Source organism: Ascaphus truei, chromosome 14, assembly GCF_040206685.1.
Source record: "Ascaphus truei isolate aAscTru1 chromosome 14, aAscTru1.hap1, whole genome shotgun sequence".
NCBI classification, from domain to species: Eukaryota; Metazoa; Chordata; class Amphibia; order Anura; family Ascaphidae; genus Ascaphus; species Ascaphus truei.
In genome coordinates, this window is record NC_134496.1 from 46,234,640 (window position 1) to 46,246,621 (window position 11,982).

The 11,982-nt window shown below is 44.5% G+C and overlaps 1 long non-coding RNA gene across 1 annotated transcript; it reads right to left on the bottom strand.

Moving 5' to 3' along the window:
• Positions 1–5,349: 5,349 nt before the first annotated feature.
• On the bottom strand, positions 5,350–8,840 carry LOC142465495 (uncharacterized). The gene is made up of 3 exons (XR_012787889.1): positions 8,402–8,840; positions 7,869–8,056; positions 5,350–5,871 (listed from the first exon to the last, which is right to left on the bottom strand). It is a non-coding gene; the product is annotated as an uncharacterized LOC142465495 (long non-coding RNA).
• Between the last annotated feature and the right edge of the window lie 3,142 nt (positions 8,841–11,982).

Below are 11,982 nucleotides of genomic sequence, written 5' to 3' on the forward strand. Positions count from 1 at the left end.
GCCGGATTCTCCCCGCCTGAGGCTGTTACCCCGCACTGTGGCTTTGTACTGCATCAAATATAAGAAATGTAGTTTTTTTGACACAAAATAAAGGGGAAATAAACGGTGGAGGACAACGGTCATTATAATCCCCTTATTATATTTGCAGCGTTTGCCAAATTGTAAGCTGGTGCACAATGTGCTAAAAAAAAAACTAAACTACCTTAATACATTGATGCATGTCCAAGGAGCCGATTATTGTCATTTCCATAGAGTGATATTCAGCACATGAAAAAAAATCTCTGTACTCTCTCTACCTTAATCACATTGAGCCTCGCTGCACAAGCATTAGAATATCTGCTCAGCAGCTGCCCTTTCAGAGGCAGCACAGCTAAATGTAGCAGCCCGATAATCTTCCTAAACCCCCAAAGCAACAATAAAATGCCATGAAAATGAGCGCTGACATTTTCACCACTCACCTAATAATTCACCATTACGCAGAAACATTTCTGATATAGGGAAGCCACTGGGGGGAAAAGGACATGTTATCAAATAAAAAAAAAGGCAATTCTATCACAGTGCAGCATACATGCTTTAGAGAGAAGCATAGAGAATAAAGACAGTATAATGGCGTCTTTCACTTAAAGGGGGTAGCTGGACAATACTCTAAGGCGGGGGTGCGCAACCGTTTGCCCCTGCCCCCCCTGCCTCTTGTCCTTGCGCCCCCCCCCCCCCTTTGCTCTGTGTGGCGTCAAATGAGCCGCAGCGTCATTTGACGCCGTGTTGCTAAGGCAACGCGTGTGTGATGTCCCGCCGCATGACCCCGCAGCGTCATTTGACGCCGCGTTGCCATGAAGACGCTTCCAGGCGCCGGCTGAAGCAAGGTAAGTTTAGGTTCCAGAGGCCTCATGTGATCCCCTGGCATTTATTTTTAATGCCTTGGGGAAGGGGGTGGGGCCTCTGCATCCGCCTGCGCCCCCCCCCCCCCCCCCAGAAAATCTCACGCCCCCCAGTTTACGCGCCCCTGCTCTAAGGCAGTGGTTTTCAACTCCAGTCCTCAAGAACCACCACCAGGTCAGGTTTTCAGGATATCCCTGCTTCAGCACAGGTGGCTCAATCAGAGACTGAGCCACTGATTGAGCAACCTGTGCTGAAGCAGGGATATCCTGAAAACCTGACCTGTTGGGGGGTTTTGAGGACAGGAGTTAAGAAACCCTGCCCTAAGGGCTTTATTCGATATCCCCTGAAATGGCCGCTTGACCCATTTTCGGCTAAAAATCCATACTGACCTCAATGGGAATTTGCTGCCTGAAGCATAAACTGCTGCTTTGGTGGATTTAGAATTACTCCCTAAATGAGCTATGAAGAATTCAACATCATATACTGTATTCCCTATTATAAAGATGTAACGTGATTTTTTTTCCCTCCCTTAAACATGTCCCATTGCACCCACAGAAAGAAGGAAATCAATACAATGGTAGGAAAAACAGTCCAAATCTGAGGGGGGAACTCCCATACCCCTCATGTTCTAAACAGACATTACTGTGCTTTTCTAATTAGTACCGTGTAATGAGGGTACAGTCATTAAAAATATACTTGGATGCCATGAACGATCTAATTGCTTCCTTATCCTTCTGCCTTTCCAATGCGGCTTCCGCAAAATTGTCCCTGTCGTCAAATTGTTTTGGATTTCATCTTTTTTACACGAAGTTACTTTGTTTGCACACGTGGTGCTGATGCAGTATACATAAAGTAGATCATTAAAGCAGACAGTGTGTATTATCATAGGCACCTATTAGGATTAGAGGTGGACCCATTTTTGGGGCGAATTTGAATCCGCGGTGGATCGTCCGGCTCTGTTGGTCCTCGGATTTCAGTGGAACAATCTCAAAAAGTGCGATTCGCGTTTGGCGGCTTTTTTTTTATTATTATTACCAATACACTCCGTGGATTGGATGCTACAAATTCGTCAACGGATTGTACCCAATGGCGGTTTTTGATGAATCCACGCGGATTAAAAAAAACGACCAAATCCGTTGGTGGATTTTACACCGCGAAACAGATTTGGGGAGGAAAATGCGAGAGAATCCGGGAAACGGATTTGGGTGGTTTCGCCCATATCTAATTAGGATAACACGATCATTACTCACCTTTCAAAATCTCAAATTAAAATGATCACAGTTGAGTGCCCAAATAGTCAAACTGTACAAAGCCCAAACCTACACACGTTCGACCTAGAGAAGGCCCTCTGGTCATTTCGTCCATACTCCCTAAATCAGGGGTGCGCAAACTAGGGGGCACGAGATTTATGGGGGGTGGTCGCGGAGGTCACAGAGGCCCCCACTTTTCCCCAAGGCATTTAAATTAAATGCTGGGGGACCGCATGAGGCCTCTGTAACTTACTTACCGCGATTCAGCCACTTCGGGCAACGTGTCGCCATGGCAATGCGGCATCAAATGGCCCCGCGGCGTCATTTGATGCCAGCACATAGGTAAGGGGGGGCGGTAGCACTGGAGGAGAGCAGGCAGGGGGGCGCAGCACCAGAAGTTTGCGCACCCCCGCCCTAAGTAATAAGCGAAACGTTTACACTGCACAAGTCTGGTTTGCACAGATATTTGGCTATTTGGGCAGACTGGGGACTTTGTGGTTTTGTGTTGGTGGAATTTCGGCATGTATGTACGTTTAGTGAAATACAATTATTATTATTACTACCACATTCAGTAGAAAGTCTCTGACATTCTGTTATATCGTTATGCAACAAAAAACCCGAATATGACTGAACACACCAAAATATTTAAAAACAAGTGCTGGATAAGATGGTGTCTCCCGCTAAAGTGAATGCTTCCGATTCACCAACATAAATGCAAACATAAGAAAGCTGTGCAATGAGTATTATTTGATTATATCACATGCTCCGGGGGCTTAAAGCAGTCGACGTTTCAGTCCAAACAACGACCCTTCATCAGGGTGAGAAAGAAAAGCGCCACATAAGTAAAAATAAAAAATAAAAAATGATGCGGGTAATGCAGGGGGGCTCAACTCCAGTCCTCAAGACCCCCCCAACAGGTCAGGTTTTAAGGATATCCCAGCTTCACCATGGGTGGCTCAGTCTAGGACAGTCTAGAACTGAGCCACCTGTGCTGAAGCTAGGATATCCTTTGGGGGATCCTGAGGACTGGAGTTGAGAACCCCTGGGTTAATGCATAAACATTGGGTGATCCCCCAAACATGACCAGATTTTGGGAAATATTTGGACCAATGTTTGCACATCGCTGAGGGCTAAATATCTCACAGAAACTTATCAGAGCAGATGACACTTCGAGATAGATTTCGGAACATTTCCTTTCAAAACTCAAGTGTGCTCGAGTTGGATGTGTTATGTGCAACAGGTTGGGCCAGATAATTTTTGTTATTCATACACAGGTAAAAGGTTTCAGATCCGCGCGCGCCTCGCCTGTGACTCATCCTTCCTAATGTATGCACTCAAATGACCTTCTGGGTTATTTTACGTTGGCAAAACCAACAGAGGATTGAAGAAACATTTTTTCAAAACCCAAGTGGAAAATGACAAAGAGGGAGGAACCCTTGTGTTAAATTTCAGCATAATGCTTCGGCTGTACATATCAGTGGTGTTATTTGGGTCCCGACCCTTCCTCGTGGGGGTCATAGGGACTATCTACTCTTAAGATGCTTCTGGATCCATATTTTGGATACAGCGCCACCACATGGTCTTAATGTGTTTTGCCCCCACGATAAAACCTTGTTTTAATTCTACATACTGTTTTGTATTTCTTCCCTTTTAGCATCATCGCCGTCACCCCATGTAATGTGATATATTGTTCTGCATCATCGCCGCCCTCCCACGGCCCATTTCATCCATGGACAGCATACAGTATAAGTAGCACTTTAAACGTCTTTTCTGATAAGCAGTTATAAAGTGATATACAGGCATACCCCGGTTTAAGTACACTCACTTTAAGTACACTCGCGAGTAAGGACATATCACCCAATAGGCAAACGGCAGCTCGCGCATGCGCCTGTCAGCACGTCCTGAACAGCAATACCGGCTCCCTACCTGTACCGAAGCTGTGCGCAAGCGGGGAGACTATAGCCTGTTACAAATGTATTATTTACATCAGTTATGCACATATATGATGATTGCAGTACAGTACATGCATCGATAAGTGGGAAAAAGGGAGTGCTTCACTTTAAGTACATTTTCGCTTTATATACATGCTCCGGTCCCATTGCGTACGTTGATGCGGGGTATGCCTGTATTGTTCTGCATCGTTGGGCATGCTCGGTATATTGCACTTTATTTGTATACTGTTGAGATATATTATATTGTAATCTTATTTTTTACTATAGACAGGTTATATTATTGACAATATATTTATATTATTATTAATTATTAATATAATTTTAATAATTATTTATAATATAATTTAAATGTGTTTTTATACTTAGCTGGATTATTTTCTTGTGTTTTATTTGTAATATTTTTCTCTTGTACTTCTTTACGTTTAAGTTTCAGTCCTGACAGCGTTTGTGTCTATGTAGTATTTATTGGCGCTAGGAGATGTGACCGGGAGTGCCGTGCGTGGCCATGTCTATATTAGCCGCACGGTTTGGACACTTTGCGTCTACCTCTGACGTCACTTGACTTCCAGGTCACCAGGCTCTCTCCTCATTAGTAGTACGCATGGCCGGCGTGATGACGGTTCCACCGGTGCCCCTGCACAGAGCACAGAGCACCGCGCTCTTCCTCACAACAATTAAACCGATTGTCGGGGGAGAGCGCGGGGTATCTGTAGTGTATCTCTTACCTTGTCCGGCGGCGTCTACCGGCATCTCCTCCTATAGCATCCCATCATCATGGCGCTGCGACGTAAAATGGTGGTGCATTGCCATGACAATGTGACGTCATCTGGCATTGTGTTGTCTTGACAATTTGACACCTTAGAAGGAGATGCCGCATCAGACCAGGTAAGAGGCTCCCCAAAAGCCCCTTCACCTTCAAACCTACAAGCTGGCCCTGTAGCACGTGTATACATTTGTGACCGTTGTAGCTCAGTTTTCCAGCCCTGATGAAGGTCCGTTGTATGGAACAAAACGTCGGCTGCTCTTAGCCTTTGGCGCATGTGACATAATAAAAGAATACTGACAAAGTATAGTTTTTCGAGAGCACAATTATATCAAAACAGGACAAGAACTAATATGATGATGGTACAAAGGGAGCTAAAGAGGGGTCCCTATTCTCTCTATATTCTAGAATAAAACTAAACAGTCCCCAGTACTCCAATAAGACGAAAAGGCAAAAAAACATGAGACATGGATAGCAAACAAATGACATTTTTAATATTGCCTGACTAAATATAAGTAAATAACAACCACAAGTATATGCAACATGTCTCTGCAGTCATGAATGATAGAAAAATGCACCAGAAGTATATACATATGCAGATATTTATCCACCATGAAGGATGCAAGGGATCATGCAGTAAGTACAGAAACAGATCACAGAACCTCTGCACTGGGGGACAAACGAGTATCTAATATGCGGAAAATTCAATACAAATGGGAAAAAAACCAGGGTGAATAGAGGAGCTTACACAGGAGAAAAAAAGTTTAAGTAAGGGGGGCAACGTTTCGGGGTAGGTACCCCCTTCTTCAGGTCCGTTACCATGAGTAAAGTACACGTCGTATATAAACAGCAAATAAAAGGTAAGGAATATACAGAAATCCTCAGTGGACTGAAAAGTCAGCAAGGTGAGAAGACTGTTTGCATTTGGAGTGCCTGGCTTTGGTATGTATGCAGTAACATATTATGTCAACATCCAAGCCATTGGCGCTGGTCGGATCTGGAATTTTCATGTATCCAGATGTAGAATCTGCACAAAGATAAAAACGTTTGGAACAGTTGTCCATTTAAGATGATGTCATCTCACTGGATGATGTACTGAACAATAACTTGGCTTTGAACACAGTTTCCTTGACATCAAGCCCAATGCTGCATCAGTAACCTCATTCACCAAAGGATTAGAACTCATTGGGCTGTTACTTTGTGTAAGTTAAACGGATACCTTTTTTTTTCTTTTCCTCCTGTATTCTACCTGTCTCCACGTGATTAAAATTACAACAACAAAAAAAACATTCTTAGGAGTCTAATCTAAATATCTGAACTTCAAATCATTCCCGCAGCCTTCAAATTACTTGTGAAAACCTTTGAAATGCTACATTCATGCTATAGGATTCAGGGGTTGTATTATACATTTACGTAGAAAGTCATGTAATCCTTCTGTGTTATCTAAAGCAGGGGGGCTCAAGCCCCCCCCTCAAAACAGGTCAGGTTTTCAGGATATCCCAGCTTCAGCACAGGTGGCTCAATCAGAGGCTCAGTCAAAGCCTGAGCCTCTGATTGAGCCACCTGTGCTGAAGCAGGCACTGATTGAGCCACCGGTGCTGAAGCAGGGATATCCTGAAAACCGGACCTGATGGGAGGTCTTGAGGACTGGAGTTAAGCCCTCCCTGATCTAAAGTAACTGATGCTATACATCTACGGCATGTGACATACTTGAAAACGAGAGGTAACGCTCAATGTATTACTTCCTGGTAAAACATTTGATAAATAAATAGAATGATTGCCTGCTAGCAGAAATAGAAATCGTTCTGTAACAGTGATGTTGTTTTGATCTATTTCCTGCCTGCTGTGGGGAAAAGACATTTCCGTCAGAAAACAAAACAGTCTCCGTGCTTTTCCACAAAGCAAGCAGTCTATAACTCTATAAACCGTCACAGAGATGCAATTATTACAGAATTATGAGCAAACATAGTAATTTCTGCAATGACTTAGAAAATCTCATGAAGAAAAACCCCAAACACAAATGTATTTGCACAGAAAATGGGTATAGAAAGCTCAAGGTGAATTATGAAAATATTTTTTAATGCAGAAGCTGGCAGCTTATAGGGACCACATGACTCGCTTTAAAAGAGATTTAAAATAGTTTTAAGGCAGAAAAATGGTCCTTAATGGCTACAAATGTATGCTTATATGTTTAAAAAAAAATACATTTACCTTGAGCTTTCTGTATCTATTTGGTTGGCAGATACATTTATGAGGACAGAACAGTAAGGCCATATGTGAGGGTGGGTGAGTGTGTGACTGGGTGTGAGGAAGGGTGTGTGTGGGAGGGTGTATGTGGGAGGGTATATGTGGGGGGTGTATGTGGGGGTGTGTGAGTGAGAGTGTCTGTGGGAGGGTACATGTGGGGGTGTATATGTGGGGGGGTGTGAGTTTGTGACTGGGTGTGAGGAAGGATGTGTGTGGGAGGGTGTGAGTGACAGTGTATGTGGGAGGGTGTATGTGGGGGGTGTATGTAGGGGGGTGTATGTAGGGGGGTGTATGTAGGGGGGGTATATGTGGGGGGTGTATATGTGGGGGATTTATATGTGGGGGGTGTATGTGGGGGGTGTATGTGGGGGGTGTGAGTGAGAGTGTATGTAGGGGGGTGTATGTGGGGGGGTGTATATGTGGGGGGGGGGTATGTGGGGCGGGGGTATGTGGGAGGGTGATGCAGTGGGTCCATGTGTTTATATAAAGGTGACTTTGTGTCCATGTGTTTATATAAAGGTGAATTTGTGTGCCCATGTGTTTATATGAGAGCGACATAATGTATATATGTGTTTATATAAAGGTGACTGTGTTTATATGAGGGCGAATGAGTGGGTCCATGATTATATGAGGGTGACCGATGAGCATACATGTGCATATATGAGGGTGACCGATGAGCATACATGTGCATATATGAGGGTGACTGATGAGCACACATGTGCATATATGAGGGTGGTCTCCAAGCACGTGCTTTCCCTTAATGTATGTAACTCTTACCTTTGCCGGTTATGATACCTTTCATTAGACTGGTGTGAAAATGTTACCTATTTGTCAGAAATGAGGCAAAGACACAATGTTGCAGACAGCTCTGAACAGTCCTGGATCACCTTCCTATCCACTATAGGGACCCAACCGACTTCCCCACGGAGACCAGCAGCCAGCCTGTCTCTGACCTTGTTGGGTACCTGTAAAAAAAAAATTAAAAATAAAGATTTGGGAAGAAAGCCCAGACAGGCATCACGGCAAAAAACCCTTCTCTCTGACTCCCAGCCGTCCTTTCTGCCCCATCCATCAACATTTGGCAATCCACCCACTGACACTTAGCTAACAGTTTCTCTAATTCTTACCACGCAGCACCTCCACCTGCATAATCTTATTACCCCATGTCACATAAATTCTCATGATAGCAATGCAAAGTAGTGTTATTTAATAGGTTCATCCTTGCACAACCGCTTTACATTTCCTGATTAGATTCTGAAGGCTATTTCCATTTTGACCCCATTCGGTGTTACAATATGTCCTCCATGTACCCTTTCTGTTTCTGGACAGGCCCCCAAACGACTCTTGTTTGCAGATTCCGCCAGCACCAATCAGACGATGAACTTCATCTGGTTTTTTTTTGTCATCATTTCCCAAGTCTTTCTTTTTTCCCCATGGCAACCAAACCCGTTATCGTTGCCTGATAAGCGGTGTCATTTTTCAGTGGTTGAACAGAGACTTTCTCATTTCAGACATGCCTGACTGTTTTACCTGATTTCTCACAAAGATTATTCACCCCTAAATTAAAGCAGCTTACAAATATTTGTTTGCCAATATTATGTCACAAATTCATTTGTGCCAGGCTGCCGCTGCTCTCAGAGTTCAGTCTAAAGTCAGCGGCATTTTGCTTCAAGCAAATATGAAACAAAGCCTGGGGCTTGTTAACTGATTTGCCAGTACTTAGAGCAGCCAAAATCAGCATGGACTAAAAAAGCAGGTCAAAGCTACAACCCACCCCCCCCCCCTCTCTACCTCCCCTGACCCAACCCTCTACCCCCCTCTGTCTACCCCTGCTCCTCTCCCCCCCCCCTCTCCATTCCCCACCTCTCCCCCTTCCCTCCCTCTCTCCCCCTGGAACCCCCCCCCCCCTCCCTCTCTCCCTGTTCCCTCTGGCAGGGAAGGGGTTAATAATAATTTTTTTAAGACACTGCCGGTCCCCCTGGCATTGGAGCTAAGTCATTCTGACCGTAACAGCATAAAAGTGGTTCGTAGAGATCTCACCGACACACATCTGAATAGAAGTCTCATCATTTGCAGTAATAAAGCAATTTGACACTAATATTTATCCAAAGTAACAAAAGGTGGATTAGAAAATGTAAAAAAAAAAAAAGGATATATGGCAGACATATTATTATTATTATTATTATTAGGTGAATCAGTTAGAGGAACTGGGGCGTTAAAGCACATTCATCTTTAAATTCAGCTAAAAAACTTATTCCTGAATAACTACACATAATATAACTACTGTAATAGGTTTGTGATTAGACCATTACCATTATCTTTGTATACAGGGTTTTCAAGGGGTATGGAAAATAAGTTGAGTAATTAAAACTTTCTGTACATAAGTACATCAACAGAGCCGTGGTTCATCTATAATAATAATAATAATAAAAGAGAATATTAAAAGAGCGTCTGTCTGTCGGTCTGTCTGCCAGAACCATAGCTCCAAGACTATGACACCTAGAGACATGAAGCTTTTCATACATACTTAGGGCCTCATGCAGAGAGCAGCGCTATTTAAAATTGGAGAGGGGAATAAAAAGTAGGTTTAATGGAGAGTTTTATTCTCCATATGCAGAAATGGGCGAAATCCGCTATTTTTAGCATTACTGCATGTGGAGAATTGTAAATGAGGAGATGCGCGCTGCTGAAAGGGAAAGAAAAAAAATCGCGCATTATTTTTTTTTCCCTATAGCCGGCGAGCTCCTGCTTCTTGCCAACTTTAGTTGGCGGAGAAAATTGGAGAAAATCGCGCCAAAAACAGCCGCTAGATGGCGAGCGCGCCTTTCTGAATTCGGATATTTTTCAGACTGGCGAGATGTAGTTTCTCGCCAGCCGCGCGGCGAGATTTTCAAATAGAAAAAAAAATGGCGCTTTTTTCCTAACTCGCCATTTTCAGCTGTTTTAGGCCCGATTTTCTCCGGAAAATGGCGAGATTGCAAATAGCGCTGCTCTCTGCATGAGGCCCTTAGACTGCGGACATGGTGACTTCTCCCGTGCGGAGGCGTGTGCGGAGGCTGAGGGAAAGCGGGTGCTTTCCCTGGCCATACTAAACGGGCCGTGGGGGGCGTTCCTAGTGACGTCACCTCATTGGGCGAGCCGCTCACGTGACTGTCTGTCGCGTTGAGAAATCAGTTTAACTGATTTCTCACGCAACGCGCGCCCCCTCCCGCTTCCGCGCACGTGCCCGCCCCCTCTCATGGACGCAAACACTGCCTTAAGGCAGTCTGCTGCACCATGTCCGAGGCCTTAGGGGACATTAGGAGTGTGCACCCGGGGGTTACATTTGCAATATTTTTAGTTTCTATTTTACACCCTTTATTATTCAAGACAATGGTTCCTATGAAAAAAAGGCAATCTATAAGAAGTCACTTGCCAAAAATTGACTAGAAAAGACAGCGCCCAGAGCTGCAAGTGGCAAGACAGGGCAGCAATGGCTGTAGCCAGGAACCAGTTCTGGAGGGAAAAAGCGAAGTCTGCATTCTCCTACAATCCAGCCTTAGATTATGGTTCTGATCCATTCATTGCAATTGGCTCAATGTGAACTTCTTGCAGCCACTGCAATACAACTAGATGGAAAGGAAAATGTTTCACTTTCATAACCTTGTTGATTGATGAACAGCTCAGGGTTTCAGGGCTGTATCACACAAGTATATGTGTACACACACACACACACACACACACACACTTGGTGCTTATAGAAATTGAGTAGACGCTTGTTTTTTTCGAAGCAAACCAATACAGTGTTTTAAGTCTTCAATGTTCAGCAATGACCTGCTGCCCAACATATCAACAGCAGACACCTTTACAGTAAGGCCTCGGGCATGGTCAGCGCTTAGGCGCTGACCCGTGCTGAGGCGCGCTGCTGCTCGGCACTGAGCTCCTGCAGCCGCAATGAGAGCGGCTTTAGCAGGGGCTCGCGCACGCCTGCGGAAGCGTGTGTCTTAAGAAATCTTTAGTTTCTTCGCTTGCCGGAGCGCAGGGCCGGTCACGTGAGCGGTTCGCCCAGGGCCGTGACGTCACTGGCCCGCCCCCAGACACGCCCACGGACGGCGCGCGCTCTAAGGCCAGGGAAAGCACCGCTTTCCCTCAGCCTCAGCGCGCCTCTGCACGGCTTCAGTCTCTATGGACTAAGCCTTAACTGTGCTCTTTCACTGCTAGGTTATTATCTCTCCATCTTCACGTATGATGCAATGATAAATAAGCTATAGCAGGATACACTGAGAGATATGTTTCCCTGTAGCACAACTCCAATGCACGTTGCTCATTGTCTCACCTTTCAGATTAAGCACTGAGGAAGGAGGAAGTGCAGAACGCACAGTGTATTTTAACTAATGTCTTTTATTACTTCCAACTTGATCTACAGCAGCAGTTGTTACTCAATTAGCTCACCTGCTCTGAGAGCAGTTATTGACCTTCTGATGGTAGCATAGCCCTAAGCGTTATCTTGTGCCTTCCACGTCACAAACTACCACGGAATGACTACTTTGTCAGGCGGCATTGCTTAATTAATATCTCAAGAAATAGCCCTATGCAATGAATAATGCATAGACTTCACAACGGGCAGTCCTGGTAACAAGATGGGGAAACTGCAGGGTCCTCATTACCTTCTGTATCTGTTTGCACTTATTTGTCCTTATTTAGTGTGTCATTCTGTGTGTGTGTGTGTAATATACAGTACTCTGTATCCCCTCCCCCCACCTCCATTATACCGCACTACGTTGGCGTTTTACAAATAAACGATAATAATAACAATGCTGCATTGTCACAAAGAGAGAGAGAGATCTTGTGTCCAGACATTGAGCCTTTGATGGTCGCTCACTGGCACAGTTTGAAAGGTAATTGGTTGACA